Source organism: Ascaphus truei, chromosome 4 (genome assembly GCF_040206685.1).
Source record: "Ascaphus truei isolate aAscTru1 chromosome 4, aAscTru1.hap1, whole genome shotgun sequence".
Classification (NCBI taxonomy): domain Eukaryota; kingdom Metazoa; phylum Chordata; class Amphibia; order Anura; family Ascaphidae; genus Ascaphus; species Ascaphus truei.
The window spans coordinates 47,182,875-47,202,644 of record NC_134486.1 but is presented as its reverse complement, the minus strand read 5'-3'; the positions used below and the strand labels follow the sequence as shown (position 1 = coordinate 47,202,644).

General features: G+C 46.8%; 1 protein-coding gene across 6 annotated transcripts in view; it reads left to right on the top strand.

Moving 5' to 3' along the window:
- The window catches only part of HHAT (hedgehog acyltransferase), a 640,323-nt gene that overhangs the window by 111,342 nt on the left and 509,211 nt on the right, over positions 1–19,770 (top strand). The window lies entirely within an intron of this gene.

The following is a 19,770-nucleotide window of genomic DNA, read 5'->3' as shown; positions in this document are numbered from 1 at the left end:
GCATGCGCGAGGACTTAGAAACTATTACTGTACTACGTCCACGCTCACTGCGCATGCATTGGGTCTTAGAAGCAGTAATCTCTACCAGTGCGTTGTGCGCATGTGTGGGGACTTTGAAATCATTAGCCATTGCTGTCTGTTCTCATTGCGCATGCGCGAGGACTCAGAGATTATTGACTGTTGAAGATCGTGCGTAATGCGCATGCGTGGGGACTTGGAAGCAGTTCTCTCTGCTCGTTCGTAGTGCGCATGCGCGGGGGACCTAGAAATAATTCCCTCTGCGCGTACCTAGTGCGCATGCGCGGGGACTTAGAAATATTTAGGAGATATTTCATCCGTTTGTATAGCGCATGCGCATGGACTTAGAAATTTAAGGTTGTTATTGTCCGATCGTGTAGCGCTTGCGCTTGGACTTGGAAATGATAACTCCTATTGCCTGTTAGTATAGCGCATGCGCAGGGACATAGAAACAATTCAGCAATAATGCCACAGGATGTTTTTTTACACAATTCTTTGGTAATATATGTTTTAAGTAAATATATTAAAAGTTAACTTTTACACGTTGTAGGTGTGCAGTTTAGTGAATTCTTTTAGGGGCACAATCAATTTGTGTTTCCCTTCCCCCCTTTTTTCTGATTCACTTTTCAGTTCACAGTTTGCACCCACAATTTAATTACCTCACTATGTATTAATTATATCATTTAATTAGTATGGTCCTGTGATCACTCCCTATCCCCTCCCTGTTGTTTCAGCTCTATACATAACACACCGCAACAGCTATATGCATAACAATCTGCCAATACTGACATCTGTAACACTAGCCCCTCACTGGGCTGTAACCCCACACCTTCCTCCCCCAACCCTGTGTCCCATTAGTCCCAATCCACCCAAGTGTGTGTGATCAGGCCTGTCACATATGAACAGCAAGGTTGGTGCACGTGGAAGGTGTAGATACCTGCCCAGATGCTCCCAGCACCTGGGTATGACAATCTTCTCAAAGGATCTACCGAAGCCGCGATGACTGTGCTCCGCGTGGGATGGGGTCTCGCCAGACGATCCCACCGTGAAGACCAGTCTCTCAATCAGCACACAGCAAACAGTGATCTGACCCTCAGACCAGATCCTCAGAAACTGCAGCAGACACTGTGTCCCTGACCACTACACATATAATGGGGCAGGGTCCCTACCTTAGGGCCGATCCCTATGAGCTTACCCACTAAACCTAGTGGGAAGTGGGGCCTACCTGGGGCCTGGGGTATATCTCTGGCCTAGTACAGCAGAGCACGGCTCTCTGTACACTACCTTCCCCAATCTCTTCCTGCATCCAACTAACTTCCTGCACATTGCCCATACAATGTATCTAACTCCTGCAGGGGAAGCTGCAAGCCCTATTGGCTGACTAGGGCCACCTGACTTGCCTACCTCTAGGCCGGCTGGGAATTGTAGTTCCCTGTGAGGCTCTTTCTTATGAGGACCGCATGGGCACCTCTCTATTGGCCGCCTACCTTTCTCTATCTGCGTCTGCGCTTGACTTGTGGCCGCCGCGACACTTTTCTGCGCACACGCAACATCTAGGGGGCTTTCCTGCCTCTCTACACTCTCCTGCGCGTCGTCTACCACCTCTAAGATGGCCGCCGCAACTCCCGACACTTTGCTGTGCATGTGCGCCCATTTCGCCACGCACAAGATGGCTGCCGCACTCGTCTGCACATGCGAGAGTGGCCAATTCCAACATGGCGCGCCCGCCTGGATGGCGGAACCAACCAGTGGAGAGCCGCCGGAGCCTCCCTGCGCCGCCTGCTATCTCGCCGCACCGCCTTTGCTGACCTCGCGGCACCCCACCAGGGGAAAGGGGGTTTGCGGGGAAGCGTGCCAGAGCCGGGGACCCGCACTGGTAACTGGACCAGGGCAATACTGTACCTGTATACCTTTCCTTTCTAAAAAGATGTCCAACATTTTCTTTTTAAAGATAACTATTGTATCTGTGATGACAGTCTCCATGGGTAAGAAATTCCACATTTTAACTTCCCATTCTGTAAAGCAGGGGCGTGCAAACTGTTGTCTTAGCGTCCCATGCCTGCTTGCGCCCACCCCCCACTCTTAACTTATTGGCGGCGTCATTTGACGTAACAACGGCATGTGTCGTCACGTTGCCATGGCAACGTGTTTGCTATGGCAACGTGTTTGCCATTTGACGCCGCGATATCATGGCGACACATCGCCAGAACCCGGCTGAGAGCAGGTAAGAGGGAGTTACAGAGGCCTGGCGTGCCTCCCGGCATTTAATTTAAATGCTGTGGGGAAAAGCGCAGGGCCTCTGTAAGTGCTGGAATCACCCCCCCCCCCCCCTTCGAAAATCTCGTGCTCCCCCATGTACTTTTGCAGAACAGGTCTATTGAGACCATTCTCCCTCCACAGCAGGGGTAAATGAGAATTTTCACAGTTGGTGTTCGGACCTGCATACTGGTCATGCCGTGACGTGGCTGCAGGCTTATAATGCTTTGGCCAAAGGGTTTAATTAAATGACCCTTACTTATGAGAATACTAACATTGAAGTATTTAACTACAGTATGTATTTTGTCACATTGGATGTAGCATTGAGTATTTTTGTCTTTTGTTGCATACATTTGGCTACGCTCAGTAACACTCCTTTTGACACAAATATATCTAGTATGATGTGGTGGGTTCTGGGGTTAGAGCTTCCAGGGATTGTGTGTTCATTAAGGCTTTATGCAGTGGCATAATTATGTTTACTTCCCTTCCATCCATACCCCGGTTAATGCAAGACTCAATATTATTTGCCTTTGCAGGTATTGCCTAGCATTGGGCACTATTGATAAGCTTGCTGTCTACAAACACCCCATAATCTTTATCCATCAAGGATTTACCTAATTTTCCCCCATTTAATTTGTAAATTGACTGTTTATTCTTTTTTCCCAAATACATAACCTTACATATTTCTGTATGCCATTTACCTGCCAAAGTTTCCAGCCAATCCAAGTCCTTCTGTAGAGAAATGACATCCTGCTCTTTACCTTACACAATTTAGTATTGGCCAAGATGGAGACTTTGCTCTCTATGCCAACCTCAAGGTCATTAATAAACAAGTTAAAAAACAGTGGTCCCAGTACCAAACCTCGAGGTACTCCACTTTAGCCCAACCTGAAGGTTCCATTGATGACAACTCTGTCTATCCTTTATTCCTGGGGGGGGCGCGAAATTAACTGCAGGGGGGCACAGGGTTTACAGAGGCCCCGCGCGCTTCCCGAAGGCACTTAAATTAAGTGCCAGGGAAGTGGTGAAGACCTCTGTAAACTTTACTTACCATGGTTCAGCCGGCATCTGGAGTCGTGTCGCCATGGCTATGGCAACGTGATGCCCTGACGCCGGGAACCACGGTAAGGAGGGAGGGAGGGGGGCATGTGGAGAGCAGGACAGCCGGCAGAGGGGCACAGGGGGAAAAAATTGCGCTCCCCTGCGGTAGAGCACAGATGGAAGAGTGAGATCTCTGGTAACTCACTATCAGATTACAGTTCTAATAAGAAGTCACCTAACATTTTATTTATTATTTAATTTCTTTTTAATCAATGGGAAGTTGTTCCCGGCATTTTTAATGGGCCTCCTCAGATGATTCTCTATTTTTGCTATGTAAATATGCCACAAACCCCAATGTAGACTTCTCTGCAGCTGATAGGTGCAGATAGGTTCCCTTGGCAACAAATATGTATCAATACCCGATGACTACAGAGATCCGCCCACCCCCGAAGAAGTTCAGTAGAACAAAACGTGCGTTGGGTAGTAATGACGCCAAATCAGATGACGTCATGAGTGTGACTGAGACGCTTGTCTCAGAACTTCAACTTCTGAACCCAGAGTTTGGGATAGTCACAGCGGGGCTTAGACAACACATTTACTTGACGTCTAGATCGATTACTATAATCTTGATGTGGACTCCAAGGGGTAGCCTATACTGTAGATTCACTCATTCTATATAGGTCAGTGCATAGGTATTGCATATATTCCACTTACAGACACCTCTGAGCAGGATAGGAGCACCAGCACGGCGGTTGGTTTGTTTACACCTTTGATTTTTGTTTTATCTCCTTTTTGTTTTTTGGTTTACACTAATTCACAGAGTTTGTTTGAGTTTATAGTAATGTTGTGCCGACGGTTATTCTAACACAAACCAGTGGCAATCGCCAAAAAGACCCAGGTACATGCAGGGTCTAGTTTAAGGCAAGTTTAAGGCATTTCTGCATTGACTAATGACCCATCAGATTAACAGTGGGGGTCCCTGGCAGTCCCATTCAAACTGACCCCTGCTGTGTTAATCCGATGGGTCATTAGTCTTAAGCAGAAATGCTTTTAAGTAGAAATCTTTCAAGTAGTATGCAAGTTTAAAAAAGGAAGTTGGGACCATTGATCTGCTTCTCATCTCATCTCTTGTCTTTTCTCAGGTAAAAACATCTCAAATTGTCTGTGTGTCCTGCAATCCTCATACCCTGCTGTCTATTTAGCTCATTTTAGTTCAATTTAGGTAAAAACATCTCAAATTGTCTGTATGGAAATCATCCCCCTATTGCCTTAATTTAATTCATCTTTCACACTTGTGCAAGACAACACCCACCTTTGAAAAACAATTTGGTTTAACCACCCTCACATGTGCTAATTAAGTTTGTTGTACCAACCAGGTGACTTTCTAAATGTATATAAGTAAACTCACAACAGCCATTGCTGCTTGCAGCCTTTGCTCTTAAGCAGAAATGCTTTTAAGTAGAAATCTTTCAAGTAGTATGCAAGTTTAAAAAAGGAAGTTCAAAAAAGAAGTGTAAAAAATGAACACAATCTACTGCTTCTGATTCCTGCATTTGAACTACGCTGGAAAGGAGGTTATCATCCCACACTGCACATCTCAACACATTACTATTGCTGTGATGCCACCTTTACTTTTTATATTTACTGTAACCTCACTTATTCTAAAATTATGCACTTCCTTCCACCAGCCTCATCATGTCTCTAACTCTATTCATATTTCGCCATCTCTCCTTACTTCACCACTTCTCACTTCACATGAACTCCTCTCTTACCTGCGCCCTCTGTCACCACACAGTTATGCCACCTGCACTAAAACACACCCCTACAAATCATCCTCTCACATTCTCTTTCTGTCCATGCTTCTCCTTGCTTCTGGGGATATCTCTCCCAATCCTGGTCCCTGCCTTATTTCTACTTGCTCTCGTCCTCGCCTTCCACATGCAACTTCTACTCCTTCTGGTGTCAACCCCTCTAACCTCATACCCATCCCCTGCCACCCTCCCTCCTCTCTCCCTTTCTCCTGTGCCCTTTGGAATGCTCGCTCCCTCTCTAACAAGTTCCTCTCTGTGCATGACTTCTTTCTCTCTCACTCCCTGCTTCTCTTTGCTATAACTGAGACCTGGCTCACTCAGTCTGACTCTGCTCTGGAAGCTGCCCTCTCCTATGGTGGCCTTTCCTTCTCCCACACTCCACGCCCTGGTGGCAGGGGTGGAGGCGTGGGGCTCCTACTCTCCTCTCTCTGCCGTTACAGAACAGTTTCTATTCCCCCCTCTCTTGCTTTTCCCTCCTTCGAGGCTCACACAGTCCAGATCTTCTCTCCTCTCCCGGTCCATGTGGCGGTCATCTATCGCCCACCTTCCTCTACTCATCCCCCTTCTGCCTTTCTCTCTCACTTTGAATCCTGGCTCTCTTTCTTTCTCTCCTCAGACTCCCCTGTTCTTCTCCTTGGGGACTTCAACTGCCACATTGATGACCCCTCTCTCCCTTGGGCTTCCCGCTTTCTTTCTCTAACCTCTTCTTTTGGCCTTCAACAGTGGACTGCAGCCAGCACCCACAAGGATGGCCACTACTTAGACATGGTTTTCACTAAAAACTTCTCTCTCTCCGACTTCTCCATTTCCCCTTTTCCTCTCTCCGACCATCACCTCATCTCATTTTCTCTCTCTCGCTTCTCTCCATCTCCATCTCCATCTCGCCCTCGTTTTTGCAGAAACCTGCGCTCTATTAACCTACCAGCTCTTGATTCCACTTTACGCTCCTCCCTCTCCTCTCTCAGTTCTGCTTCAGACCCTGACAACCTGGTCAGGAACTACAACTCTGCCTTATCTTCCTCTCTTGATCTTCATGCCCCACTTTCTCTCTGCCGTCCTCGCCCTTCTAACCCCAGACCCTGGCTAAACTCCCACACACGCATGCTGCGTTCCTCCACTCGTTCCTCTGAACGCCTCTGGAGGAAATCTCATACGCTCGCAGACTTCATTCACTACAAATTTATGCTATCCTGTTTCAACTCTGCCCTCTTTCAGGCTAAACAAACCTACTTTTCATCACTAATCAACACACACAAGTCTAACCCACGCCGTCTCTTTTCTGTCTTTGACTCTCTACTCAGACCACCCTCAGCTGCCTCCTCTTCTTCCTCCATCTCACCTCAGGACTTTGCTGACTTTTTTAAGGAAAAGGTGGAGTCCATACGGCAGAACATCCCATCTGTTGCCTCCTCCCATCCCACAATGCTTCCCAACTCTCCTCCTGTCTTTCTTGACTCTTTTTCTGCTATCTTGGAGGAGGATGTATCACTGCTGATCTCCTCTTCTCCCTCTACCACTTGCCCTCTTGATCCCATTCCCTCCCATCTCCTAAAACCTCTTGCTCCTTCTATAATCCCTATGCTCACACAGATCTTTAACTCTTCCCTCTACTCTGGTACCTTTCCTTCATCCTTCAAGCATGCAACCGTTATACCATTACTCAAAAACAGCAAGCTTGACCCTACCTGTCCTTCTAACTATCGACCTGTCTCCCTCCTGCCTTTTGCCTCCAAACTCCTTGAACGTCTTGTATTATCTCGATTGCTACACTTTCTCAACACCTATTCTGTACTAGACCCTCTACAATCTGGCTTCCGCACTGCTCACTCTACTGAAACAGCCCTCACTAAAATAACTGACGACCTCCACGCTGCCAAAGACAGAGGTCATTACACTCTGCTCATATTACTCGACCTCTCTGCAGCATTCGACACCGTGGACCACCCTCTTCTCCTTCACATTCTCCATACTCTTGGTATTCGGAACAAAGCTTTATCCTGGATCTCCTCTTACCTCTCCCATCGTACCTTCAGTGTCTCTTTTGCTAACACCTCCTCCTCCTCTATTGATCTCTCTGTGGGGGTACCCCAGGGCTCTGTCCTGGGACCCCTTCTCTTTTCTCTCTACACACTCTCTCTAGGTGACCTAATCACATCTTTTGGGTTTAAATATCACCTCTATGCTGACGACACACAAATTTACCTTTCAACCCCTGACCTTACACCTGCTATACAGACCAAAGTTTCTGAATGCCTCTCTGGAATATCATCCTGGATGGCCATCCGCCGACTGAAACTTAAGATGGCAAAAACAGAGCTCCTTATACTACCTCCCAAACCTGGCCCTACTACATCCTTCCACATTGCTATTGGAAATACGATCATTCACCCAGTAGCCCAAGCACGCTGCCTAGGGGTCACACTTGATTCCTCTCTCTCATTCTCCTCTCATATTCAAAACGTTTCTAAAACTTGTCGCTTTTTCCTCCGCAATATCACAAAGATACGCCCTTTCCTCTGTTACTCAACTGCTAAAACTCTGACTCAGGCCCTCATTCTCTCCCGTCTCGATTACTGCAACCTCCTGCTGTCCGGCCTTCCTACCTCTCACCTGTCTCCCCTACAATCTATCCTAAACACTGCTGCCAGAATCACTCTACTCTTTCCTAAATCTGTCTCAGCGTCTCCCATGCTGAAATCCCTCTCCTGGCTTCCGATTAAATCGCGTATCTCACACTCAATTCTACTGCTCACTTTTAAAGCTTTACATTCTTCTGCCCCTCATTACATCTCAGCCCTAATTTCTCGCTATGCACCATCACGACTCTTGCGTTCTTCTCAAGGAAGTCTTCTTACTACCCCCTTTGTATCTATAGCTCTCTCCCGCCTTAAACCTTTCTCACTTTCTGCCCCACACCTCTGGAATGCCCTTCCCCTCAATACCCGACTAGCCCCCTCGCTATCCACCTTTAAGACCCACCTTAAGACACATCTGCTTAAAGAAGCATATGAGTAGCACTGGATAATCATGGACACATGACACAAAGCTTGGCCCCCTGCAGACGCACTTACTAGTATTCCCTCCTACTGTCTCTGTACGTTCTCCCTACCTACCAATTAGATTGTAAGCTCCTCGGAGCAGGGACTCCTTCCTTAATGTTACTTTTACAGTATGTCTGAAGCACTTATTCCCATGATCTGTTATTTATATTTGTTATTTATATGACATGTATTACTACTGTGAAGCGCTATGTACATTTTATGGCGCTATACAAATAAAGACATACATACATACATACAATGCAGAAAGGCCTTAAACTTGCCAGGTTACACCCAGCATGTAACCGGGCTAGTTTAAGGCAAGCTGTAGAATACTCGTTGTCTCGTCTGTATTTACCACTTCATTCCATTAGGATCCTCTTATAGCACTTTATATCATGCACCTCTATATGTTTATTTAACAACACACATACCTCACACTATACCTTGCCCCTATACTTAGGACCCCATTTTTTTGAGTTACAGTTCGCTGTTCCAATAGTTTGTAGCTTTATGGTGTTTTTCTCTGAGTTTTATCCTACTAACGTTAAAAGTTTATATTTGATCATATTCGTGGAGGTCTTAGGGTCCAATATATAGAGAACCTTTCTTCTGTTATCGTATATTTGCCACAATTTTCCCTGATAGCACCCCTCCAGTACTTAATTATTGTTTTGAGCAAGCTGAGCAGTCGTCTCGCCTGTTAATACCAATTCACAATGATGGCCATATTTCAACTTTTCTAAAATATTGGTGGATTTGATAATGAAGTAAGGGATATGGATGGAAAATAAAGTCAGTTTCTCTGAAAAAATTATACCAAAATGTGTACTTTTTCTAAAATGCTGGGACACAGCATAATTGGTGGTGCCATTGAGTGCACCATAAACGACCAGAGATAGTGATTTTTCTAAATGCAGCTACATTTCATGAAATGCTGGGATTCATTGTGATCAAATTGACAAGACTTAATACTTTAATGGGAAAGAGTAGAGGTTGTTGACCCCACCATTGTTTTCTAATGGATGTCGTTACTGAGTTCATCAGATCAGACTGCTTGTAAGTATCCTGTATTGTCTTCACCTTCTGGATGGATAAAAGTCACCTAACATTTCATGGACATTGTTCGTATAAAAATGTGAAAGATTATGATAGTACCACAAAAATGACTGGGAAAAGAGAAATGTAGGACACTAGAGTACAGTAGCTTGCCCTGGCTGTACTGTATGAGAAAAATAACGACTACAAAATCTATAAAATTACAAATGTAATAGACACAATAAATAATTGAATATAAATAATAAACCAAAATACATATACAGTACCAAAAAGCATAAAATCTAAAATTGAATCACTCAGTTGAACACTATGGGTTTTATTCTGTTCACCTGCCTAACTTATCATATGACGGTAGTGGGTGCTCCAACAGTCCTGGAATTATTTACTTCTTACCCATAAGGGAATCCTAGAGGTATGGTTTATCTATGGAGTGGGTGTACTACTAGGTGAGTGACTAGAATCCAATACTTCATAAACCACCTGAAGGTAACAGAAAAATGATAATGATACTCTCACTTCACTGCACCTCATTGGAGATAATTATATAATAAAAGTCCAAAACTTGTAGTAATTGTTGTAGTCCATGTGATGAAATAAATCTTCAAAATATCTTACCCACTCCTAGAGCCAACTGGATTCTGTAGGGGTGTGTCCAGCCGCAGTTTCAGATCGAAACAGCAACAAAGTATGCAAAAAAATGCACATGGCAGCGCACTGCCCAGGGAGACAGGTGAATAAAAATGGAAAAATATTTATTGTCTATCAAACATTACAAAAAAAGGAGATGTGAACCCTCCTACGTGTTTCACACAACACGGTGCTTTATCAAGGAGTATATCCTTGATAAAGCACCGTGTTGTGTGAAACACGTAGGAGGGTTCACACCTCCTTTTTTTGTAATGTTTGATAAACAATAAATATTTTTCCATTTTTATTCACCGGTCTCCTGGGCAGTGCGATGCCATGTGCGTTTTTGTTGCATACTTTGTTGCCACCTGCCTAACTTAGTTGCAAGGTGCTGCCTCTCCCACACCTGAGACATACAGTACAGATGTTTAATAAATAACAAGTTTGTTTTGACATCATTAGAGTCCCTCTAATACACTTTTATTTTTATTCAGCAAATATTGTGTAGTAATGAATTTGTGTGCCCTTTGTGGAATTATGTCACGCCTGTATGCCCGCAGACCTGGCAAGACCCCAGTACTGAGGTGGGAAAGGTATTACACCACATACCCACAGCAGTGGGAGCAAGCCCGGAGTGTGGTATAGCGTTGCTGGGCCTGTTGAAAGAGTAGTTAGTAATACTTGCAACGTCCTTAGTAGTATGCGTGAGGATAGTCGTGTCTGTGTGCCAATGTCCAAGGGTTCCAGAAGGTAGAGTCGTCGGGGTACAAAGCCAGGTCCAAGGGTTCCAGAGAGCAGCGTGGTAGAGAGCGTAGCAAGGTTCAAGGGGTACAGAGAGCAGAGTCGTCAGGGCAAGCAGGGTCAAAGCCAGGGAAATCCAAAGGTGAAACACAGGAGCAGGATACAGCAGGGACTCAGAGGGAGCACAGCATAGGTCAGCACACAGGGAAACAGGAACTATGCAGAGCGAGGAAGAAGTGGACAGACAGGGATTATAAAGGAAGGTGCACCAATGACAGAGAGGGGAGGAGCAGAGAGAGAAGTGGGAGAAGATAGGGATAGGTCAGGAAGAAGAGAGAAGGAGACAGAGGGGGCAATCAGAGGAGTAACCGGTGGAGATTGGGAGGAGGAGTCAGGGTCGTGGCAAGGCAGAGAAAAGGAACGTGTGCGCGCGCCCTCTGTAGGTTGAGGATGCGCGCGCACAGGCTGTGAGAGTGAGATGGCCCGCAGGGACCGGGAGGGGGACCTAGAGGGCGGACAGAGCCCGGAGGAGGAGCATGTGCGCGTGCCCTGCGGGAACCGTGCAGGAGGGAGGCAGAGGAGCGGACGGGACCACCAAGGATGGCAAGGTATTGCACGTGGGCGCAACGGGTGACTGGGAGCGGGAAGCGCTCTTGCAGGGGCTCGGGGACCGCGCGGATGCGCGAGGTCTGCGGGGCATGCGCTGAGGAAGTGGGAGAGAGGTAGAAGGAACGGGACAGGAGTGGGACAGGGTAGTATCACGCTTGTGCTCTCCTCACAAGCACAGGGAAAGGGAAGGACCCGTTGGCGAGGTGGGGAGGCCGCAGGGGATACGAAGGGAGTAAGTTGCCGCGCAGCTGAGGATCGGCGCACGTAGTCACGTGACCGCGCCGCGCGCATGAGAATGCGTGACACGTCCGGAGGTGCGGAGCCAAGCTCAGAGACACGACTGATCCAGCTGCATGTGCGCGCATGCTCTGACAGCAGACCGGGAGTGCGCGCGTTCTCAGGCACCAACGCGGGGGTTGCTGGAAGCCAACGCTTCAGCACAGGAGTCAGGAAACGGAAACCAGGAACATGGGCATGCAGTCCAGAGCACAAGGTAACATCCAGAGAAGGATTGCTTCTTGGAGAATGTCCAGCCTCCTTAAAGGCATAGTGCCAGAAACAGCAAGGTGCAGCGAAACTAAACATAACATAAGGGTTCTTAGTCTAATCCATTGGCGAAGGAATTATAAGCCTGCTACCACGTCAAGGTGAACCCTACTAAGCAGGTACCTACACTACCCGACGGTAAACAAACCTCAGTAGTATATGAGTGACTGTCCCAGTCTTCCGGAATCCAAAGGAGATGAGTAAAGTCCCAAGGAGGTCCAGGCAGGAACAGCGTGTGATGAGTACTAGCAGGCACCAGGGCAGGCAGCAAAAGACTAAATGCAAAGAGAAAGTCAAAGAGAGGCTTACTTCCTGTCAGGAAGAAGAGGGCAGGATTTGCCAGGAAGCAAGATGGCGTTGCTTGCTTCAGAATCCTTAAAGACACAGGATCTTGACTCGCAGCTAGAGGGCGGCGATCAGAAGTAAACAGGTAAGGAAGGAACACGCCACAGAAGGCGTGTTCCGCGATTCATTACAGGTAGAAGGTTTAACAGGAGATGGGACAGGAGAGGATAAGGAAGGGGAAGGAATCCCCTGGATCGTCACAAATTAACAGAATTAACTGTTTGATCTTTACAGGATGGCAATCCATGTATACAGTATATTGCACAGCAGGAATTATGATCTCACAAAGTCTTATCAATCTTGAGCTGTAAGTATTGATGAGCTATCTTACTGACTATGCTGTGCTTTCTCTTGGTTCCGCTCACAAAATCAACTGGTTCCTAGTAACAAAGAATCAGCTTTGATGTAGATATCAAGATTTCTAGTCAACCGAACTCACAGTATCATAGTCATCCGGTACATGGGTGCCATGTTATGTGGAATTTACCTTTTTTTCTGATACATCAAGGCCAGGCTACTGTGCTCTAAGGTCATACTTTTCGCTACCCCCTTCCCCTTATTTGTGATATTTGTATGATTAGGATTTGTATTTATACTGTATTATGTATTTTTTTTTAAAGTGATAACACCCCTTATAAACTTTGAGCAGAGAATTTGATTGTTTGTTTTTCTCTTTTACTCCCATTTTTGTTGAAAGATTCCGATTGTCAACAGATTAATCTGTTATATGTTAATTTCCCATTCACTAATATAAGGATACTCAAATTGCCGTGAGTTCTCATTGCCTGGAACCAGAAAAGCTGCTCGCTCTGCTGTTTCTGCAGGTCAGAAAGAGATTGGAAGCACGACAGGAGGCTTGCCACGAGCAAGATTTATTTACATCAAACCATTTTAAGTTTGCAGAAAACTATACACTTCGCTTAATAGTTAGGAGTACTACTCTACAATATGCCTTTTCCTCCTTATCCCTGTGGTGGCAGCCTTCTTACCTATATTTTGACTCCCTCCTCAATCCTTTATTATTCATCCTATATTATTTAAACCCCCTTCATCCCATATATATTGGTTTTTAGAGCAGTATAACGAAAAGCATACATTCATTGTTTCTTAAAACACCAATGTCAAATACATTTAACATCTATTTCACAAACAAGCTGAATATAAATCATAGAAAAAGGCTGAGGGGGTGGAAGGCATGGGGAGGTTCCGCTTCCTCCTCTATCATCTCAGAGTTGTAATATAAGTCCAGGTTAGCTTGAGTACCTGAGCATGTGGTCCTGAAGCCTCTTATCCCTGTGGGAGATTTTGGTTCCTTGTGTACAGCGGGATCTCTGTCCCTCTAGGGGTCTCAGGGCCGACACGGAGATCAAACGGGATTGTGGAACCCTCTACCCCTGGGACGTCGGTCTGGCCATTTATAAGACTTGTCAATTTTTCCATCTGGCACACAAACCAAATTCTGTTCCGAATCTTGGGAATCGATGGAATTTCACTTTATTTCCATAATGCTTCAATCTCGCCCCTCGTTGCTGTTGCAAAGTGGGCAACCAGTTTAAGTTCAACTTTTGCTAGACCCGGTGATGGTCTATTTAAAAGAAAGAGCCGTGGTTCCATTGGAATTGTGAGGCCAAAAATCCTCTGTAGCCAATCTCTAATCTTTTCCCATAAAGGGGTGATCGGAGGGCAAGACCACAGCATGTGTAACAGATCTGCGAACTCTCCACATTGTCTAGGACACAATGGGGAGTATCCTGTTAGGAATTTAGATCATTTTAGTGGGGTGACGTACCATCTCATTAATACCTTATATGCTTTCTCCTTTAATGTCGTGCATATTGAACTTTTGGCCGCTGCCGTGACTATTGCCGTCCAGTCGAGAGTAAATGGGACGAATCCCACGTGTGTGCTCTAATAGGTACTGAGTGTGTGAGTCCAATGAATGAATAAGAGTGTATAGGGAACAGATCCATGCGTAAGTAAACAGTCTTGTATAGCCTATATTGGTGTGTGGTGCCGATGACGCAGAGTAATAACAATTCCCAGAGCATATATAAGGGAGCGTGTACAGCTGTCCTGGCACAGTAGAATTGAGCTCCGTTGCTCTGAAGTCCTCGCCGTCAGCTTGCCGATGGTAGCCCGTCTCTATAAGGAATCCACACCTCAGTTTACTGCTTACCTTGCCTCACAGACCTGTGCAGTCCTGGAACACTCCCTCTGGTATCTACTGCAGTGGTGCAAGCTATCACTGCAACCTAGCCTTGTACTCATTCATTGGAGCAGTGCCTTCACACCCTCCTCCGGGGATTGGCCCGCTGGCCTTTAAGTACTGCATCCCCACAATCCTTCTCTGCCGAGCATAACCCTTCCTGGTTTTCACAAGTGTTCTGCCACAAGCCCTATGGCTTGGCTCTGTTGTGTTCTAATCTCTCTAGTTCTATTCCTTAGTTCACGCAGAGTTCTGTTCCCATCTCCTGTGCTGAAGCGGAGTACTCTCCTTGTTGACTTCAGCTCCCTGTTTCCTGAGACCGGCTGCTAGTGTCACGCAGCGGTCTTTTCCTGTCTCCTGTGCTGAAGCGGAGGTTTCCCCAGTGTTGTCTTCAGCTCCCTAGTTCCTGGGGCCTGCTGCTCATTCTCTATTGCAGAGGCCGTGTCCTGGTTCCTGCACTGAAGCGGAGGATTCTCCAGCCCGCTCAGGACTCTCCTAAGATGAAGCGGGGAACTCCTGACTACCTGTTGCCGAACTCTTGCTTGAACAATGTTTACCCTGATGTCTCCAGTCCTGACCCTGGCTTGTCCACCGACGATGCTGCCTTCTCCAGTCCTGACCCTGCTACGTACGACTACGAACTGCGCAATCCGGATCAGCCTGCGCGGTCTAAGGTCGGTGCTTTTACAACCCCACCTCAGCCACGCGGTCCGACCCAGGTTTGTGGCGAGCACAACCGTGACAGTCTCACATAGAGCTTGTAGCATTCTTGAACTCCCAGAGCCCAAATGAATGAATCCGGGGGCGTGTCGCTCACTCGAACGATTTATGACGGGAGGTCCGTAGCTCCCAGGTCTCCCACGCGGTACCGCCGAAATACCCCGCTCCTCCTCTGTCGGTTGATCTGCCTCTAATGTGGGAGGTACACTCCTTACACGCACAATGACAAAGTCCTGCAATGGCGTGAAAAGAGGCAGTATTGTGTCCCAGCACCACACTGGCTAGAAATGACATAAACGAAAATAAATGTTGTCCGGGGATATACTCACATCCCGGCTGGTTGATCTGCTCCATGCGTGCTCCAAATCCAAATTCAGGTACAAATAGAAAAAGAAGGGAATGGGCACTGGTGAAAGGAGTGAGGCTGGCAGCATGTATGAAATATAATTAATCTTCTTTATTAGGCATAATTGCCAACATTAAAAATTGCACAGAGATCCACTGACGCGTTTCCCGCCTCTTGGGCGCTTTATCTGTGTGCAATTTTTAATGTTGGCTATTATGCCCAATAAAGAAGAAGAATTATATTTCATACATGCTGCCAGCCTCACTCCTTTCAGCAGTGCCCATTCCCTTCTTTTTCTATTGCCGTCCAGTCATCTGCTTCAAGTACTTCCCCTAAATCCGCCTCCCACTGTGTCACGTACTTTAACTTGTGTGTGACCTTGGTGCCAGAACAAGTTACTTCTCTATACATTTGCGATGTGAGTCAACAGGTATCAGTCTCTCTATTAGAGCTTTTCAAATGTAGTCATTGTTGGGCGGGGGTTGTGTTTGTGTTTGTTGTAAAATGCTCTGATCTGAAGGTACCTATAGAATTCCGAGTGGAGGATATCTTTGTCGGATTTAGTATGTTCAAATGATGTAATCTTGTTATTGCCCTCCAGATCTCTAAGTCTATGCCAGTGATTCCCAACCTTTTTTGTTTGGAGGAACCCTTTCAAAAAATCTCGGGGAACCCCTATCTGGCTGACACATATTAGGCTGCATTTATAGTGCTGGCAATGTCGCATCAAAACAAATGTATTGACGCCGTCACGTGCGCTTATAGTTGGAGCGACAGGACGGCGCGGCGTCTTGGTCGCGATCGCTGGAAGTCACTTCAATTTGATTTTTCTAGCAACCGCAGCCTGACGTCAGCGTCGCCGGCACTATAAGCTAATTTCACCCCTCGAGCCCCCTCTATTTCCCACCCTCTACCCATGTATTTCTCTCCTCTCCGTCTCACTCGCTCTCCTCCCCTCCCGCCTCACATGTATTTATCTCCCCTGCGTCTCACTCTTACTCCCTCTCCTCTCACTCGCTCCTGCCTTCCGTTAGTTACCCCACGATCACTCAATCCCCCCCACAAAATACATACCAAAAAACCCCACCCCTCTAAATACATGTAACCCCACCCCGCAATACATAATAAAAATACCCCGCCCCCGCCAATACATTTTTAAAAGACCCCCACCGCCGCAATACATTTTTAAAAGACCCCCACTGCCTCAATACATTTTAAAAAGACCCCCACCGCCTCAATACATTTTTAAAAGACCCGCCAATACATTTTTAAAAGACCCGCCAATACATTTTTAAAAGACCCCCCCCCCAATACATATATATATATATATATTTTAAATCGGGCTGCACGGGTAAAATCATCATCATCATCATCATCATCATCATCATCATCATCATCATCATCATCATCATCATCATCATCATATCTCCCCCAGCACCCCTCATATCACCTCCCCGCATCACCCTCACATCACACCCCCCTCTTCATGTCCCTCACATCACCCACCCTGCATGTCTCTCACATCACCCCCCTGCATGTCTCTCACATCACCCCCCCTGCATGTCTCTCACATCACCCCCCCTGCATGTCCCTCACATCAACCCCCCTGCATGTCCCATCTCCCTCACATCACCCCCCTGCATGTCCCATCTCCCTCTCCTCACCCCCCCCAGCATGTCCCATGTCCCTCACATCACCCCCCCCGCATGTCCCATCTCCCTCACATCACCCCCCTGCATGTCCCATCTCCCTCACATCACCCCCCCCGGCATGTCCCATCTCCCTCACATCACCCCCCCCGGCATGTCCCATCTCCCTCACATCACCCCCCCCTGCATGTCCCATCTCCCTCACATCACCCCCCCTGCATGTCCCATCTCCCTCACATCACCCCCCCCCCTGCATGCCCCATCTCCCTCTCTTCCCCACCTCAAGTTGCGGCATGCAGGTTGCGGGCGGCAGGCAGGTTGCGGCAGTAGGCGGTGGCGTTCAGGTTGCGGGTGGGCGTGCAGGTTGCGGGCGGCCGTGCAGGTTGCGGGCGGCCGTGCAGGTAGCGGGTGGGCGGGCAGTAGGCGGCGGCACTCGCATGCGTACACACGCGCGCTAGAGTGCGGCTGTGTGCGGGCTCGAGGGGAGAGTGGAAGAGCCGGGCGGGGGGGTGGGGGGAGTGGAAGAGCCGGGGAAACCTGGGAGAGGATGAGCCGGGGAGCCGGGGAGAGCCAGGAAACCGCTGGGGCGGCCAGGCGGAACCTCTGGGACTGCTTCGCGGAGCCCCATGGTTCCCCGGAGCCACGATTGGGAATCACTGGTCTATGCACTCCTTTTTGTTTCCAGATTAAAAAAAACTCTGCTATTCAGGCCAGTAGCAAAAACTGGATTATCCCACAATGGAGTCATTAAAGAATTTTTGGTGGTTAAGGCACATTTACATTTTGAGGCCTCCCAAATTGACAGTGAATTGGTCAAAGAGGATAGCAGTGTTTTTATAGCCTTTCATGCTATTTTTGGGATCCAGTTTAGTTTGTCTAATTCCACTGGGGAGCAGACTTTTTTTTTTCCAATGCCACCCATCTTTTCAGATTTTGGTCGGTTTGCCATTGGGAGATTTGACATAATTGTGCCACTTTATAATAGGACAACAAGCAAGGTACCGCCAGCCCCCTCTCTGAAGTTTGTTTCAAAAGGATTTACTTCCGTACTCTTGCTTTTTTTACCCCCCCAAATGAATTTGGAGATCACATATTGAAGTGAGAGTATGTCCTTCAATCTCAGTACCGGTAGAGTCTGATATAGATATAAGACTCGTGGGAGGAGGTTCATTTTAATGCTATAAATTTTCCCTTTCAAGGATATATTGTGATTGGAACATTTTCTGATGTCCTCTTTCTGAGCGTGAATTAGTTTGGGGAAATTTGCTTTCTAGATGGTCCTATATTCTTTAGTAATGTATATCCCTAGGTACTTAAGGGCTTTGTGTTGCCAATTAAAATTGAAATTAATTTCTATTCATTTTTCTATTTTTGGAAGATTTATATTCATCACTTCCGATTTGGCTTGGTTAATCTTGAGTCCTGATATCCTATTAAATTTTCCTAGCAAGTCGAATAGGTTAGCGAGGTAAGGGGTTTAGATATGTAGTCAGAAAACATCATCAGCATATAGAGCAACGTTTATGCGATTTTGATTTTTTATATCGATTACTGACATGTCTGGGCTCTGTCGAATCTGGGCCGCTAGTGGCTCCATGCATAAGGTGAACAGAAAGGGTGAGAGGGGGCAACCCTGTCATGTGCCACTTTTGATCTTGAAAGGGTCAGATGGGAAGCCTTGATGGATCACTCTAGTGGCTGGATTCGAGTACAGGGAGAGTATCGCCTTTGTTAACCTTTCCCCAAATCCAAATGCTCCAGGCGTGGCTCCTAAATATGCCCAGTCAACCCTATCAAAGGCCTTTTCTGTATCTGGACTTAACACCATAACCCTTATCTGTTTTGTATTGGCTATCAATCAATAATTCGTCTGATATTATCTGCTGCTTGTCGATCCTTAATAAATCCAACTTGATCTGGGTGAATTTGTCTAGGCAGGATGTGACTAATCTATTGGCAATTAATTTAGCCTAGATTTTGATGTCTGTATTTATGAGGGAGATTGGCCTGTAACTTTTGAAGTCAAGTGTAACTTTTCCTTGTTTAAAGATTAAAGAAATGGACGCTTGGCGCATGCTGCCTAGGGGGTCACACTCAACTCCTCTCTCACGTTCGCCCCTCATATTCAAAACGTATCTAAAACCTGTCGCTTTCCCCTCCACAATATAACAAAGACACGCCCTTTCCTCTGTTACTCAACTGCAAAAACTTTGGCTCAGGCCCTCTTTCTCTCTTGTCTCGATTACTGTAAGCTCCTGCTGTCCGGCCTTCCTGCCTCTCACCTGTCTCCCCTACAATCTATCCTAAACGCTGCTGCCGGAATCACTCTACTATTTCCTAAATCTGTCTCAGCGTCTCCCCTGCTTTAATCACTCTCCTGGCTTCCTATCAAATCATGCATCTCGCACTCAATTCTCCTACTCACTTTTAAAGCTTTACACTCTTCTGCTCCTCCTTACATCTCAGCCCTAATTTCTCGCTATGCAGCATCCCGACTTGCATTCTGCTCAAGGATGTCTTCACTCTACCCCCTTTGTATCTAAAGCTCTCTCCCGCCTTAAACCTTTCTCACTGACTGCCCGCACCTCTGGAATGCCCTTCCCGTCAATACCCGACTAGCACCCTCTCTATCCACCTTTAAGACCCACCTTAAGACACACGTGCTGAAAGAAGCATACGAGTAGAACCGTGGCTAATACTATACACGATACATAAAACTTGGCCCCCTGCAATGCACTTACCTGAATGCCCTCCTACT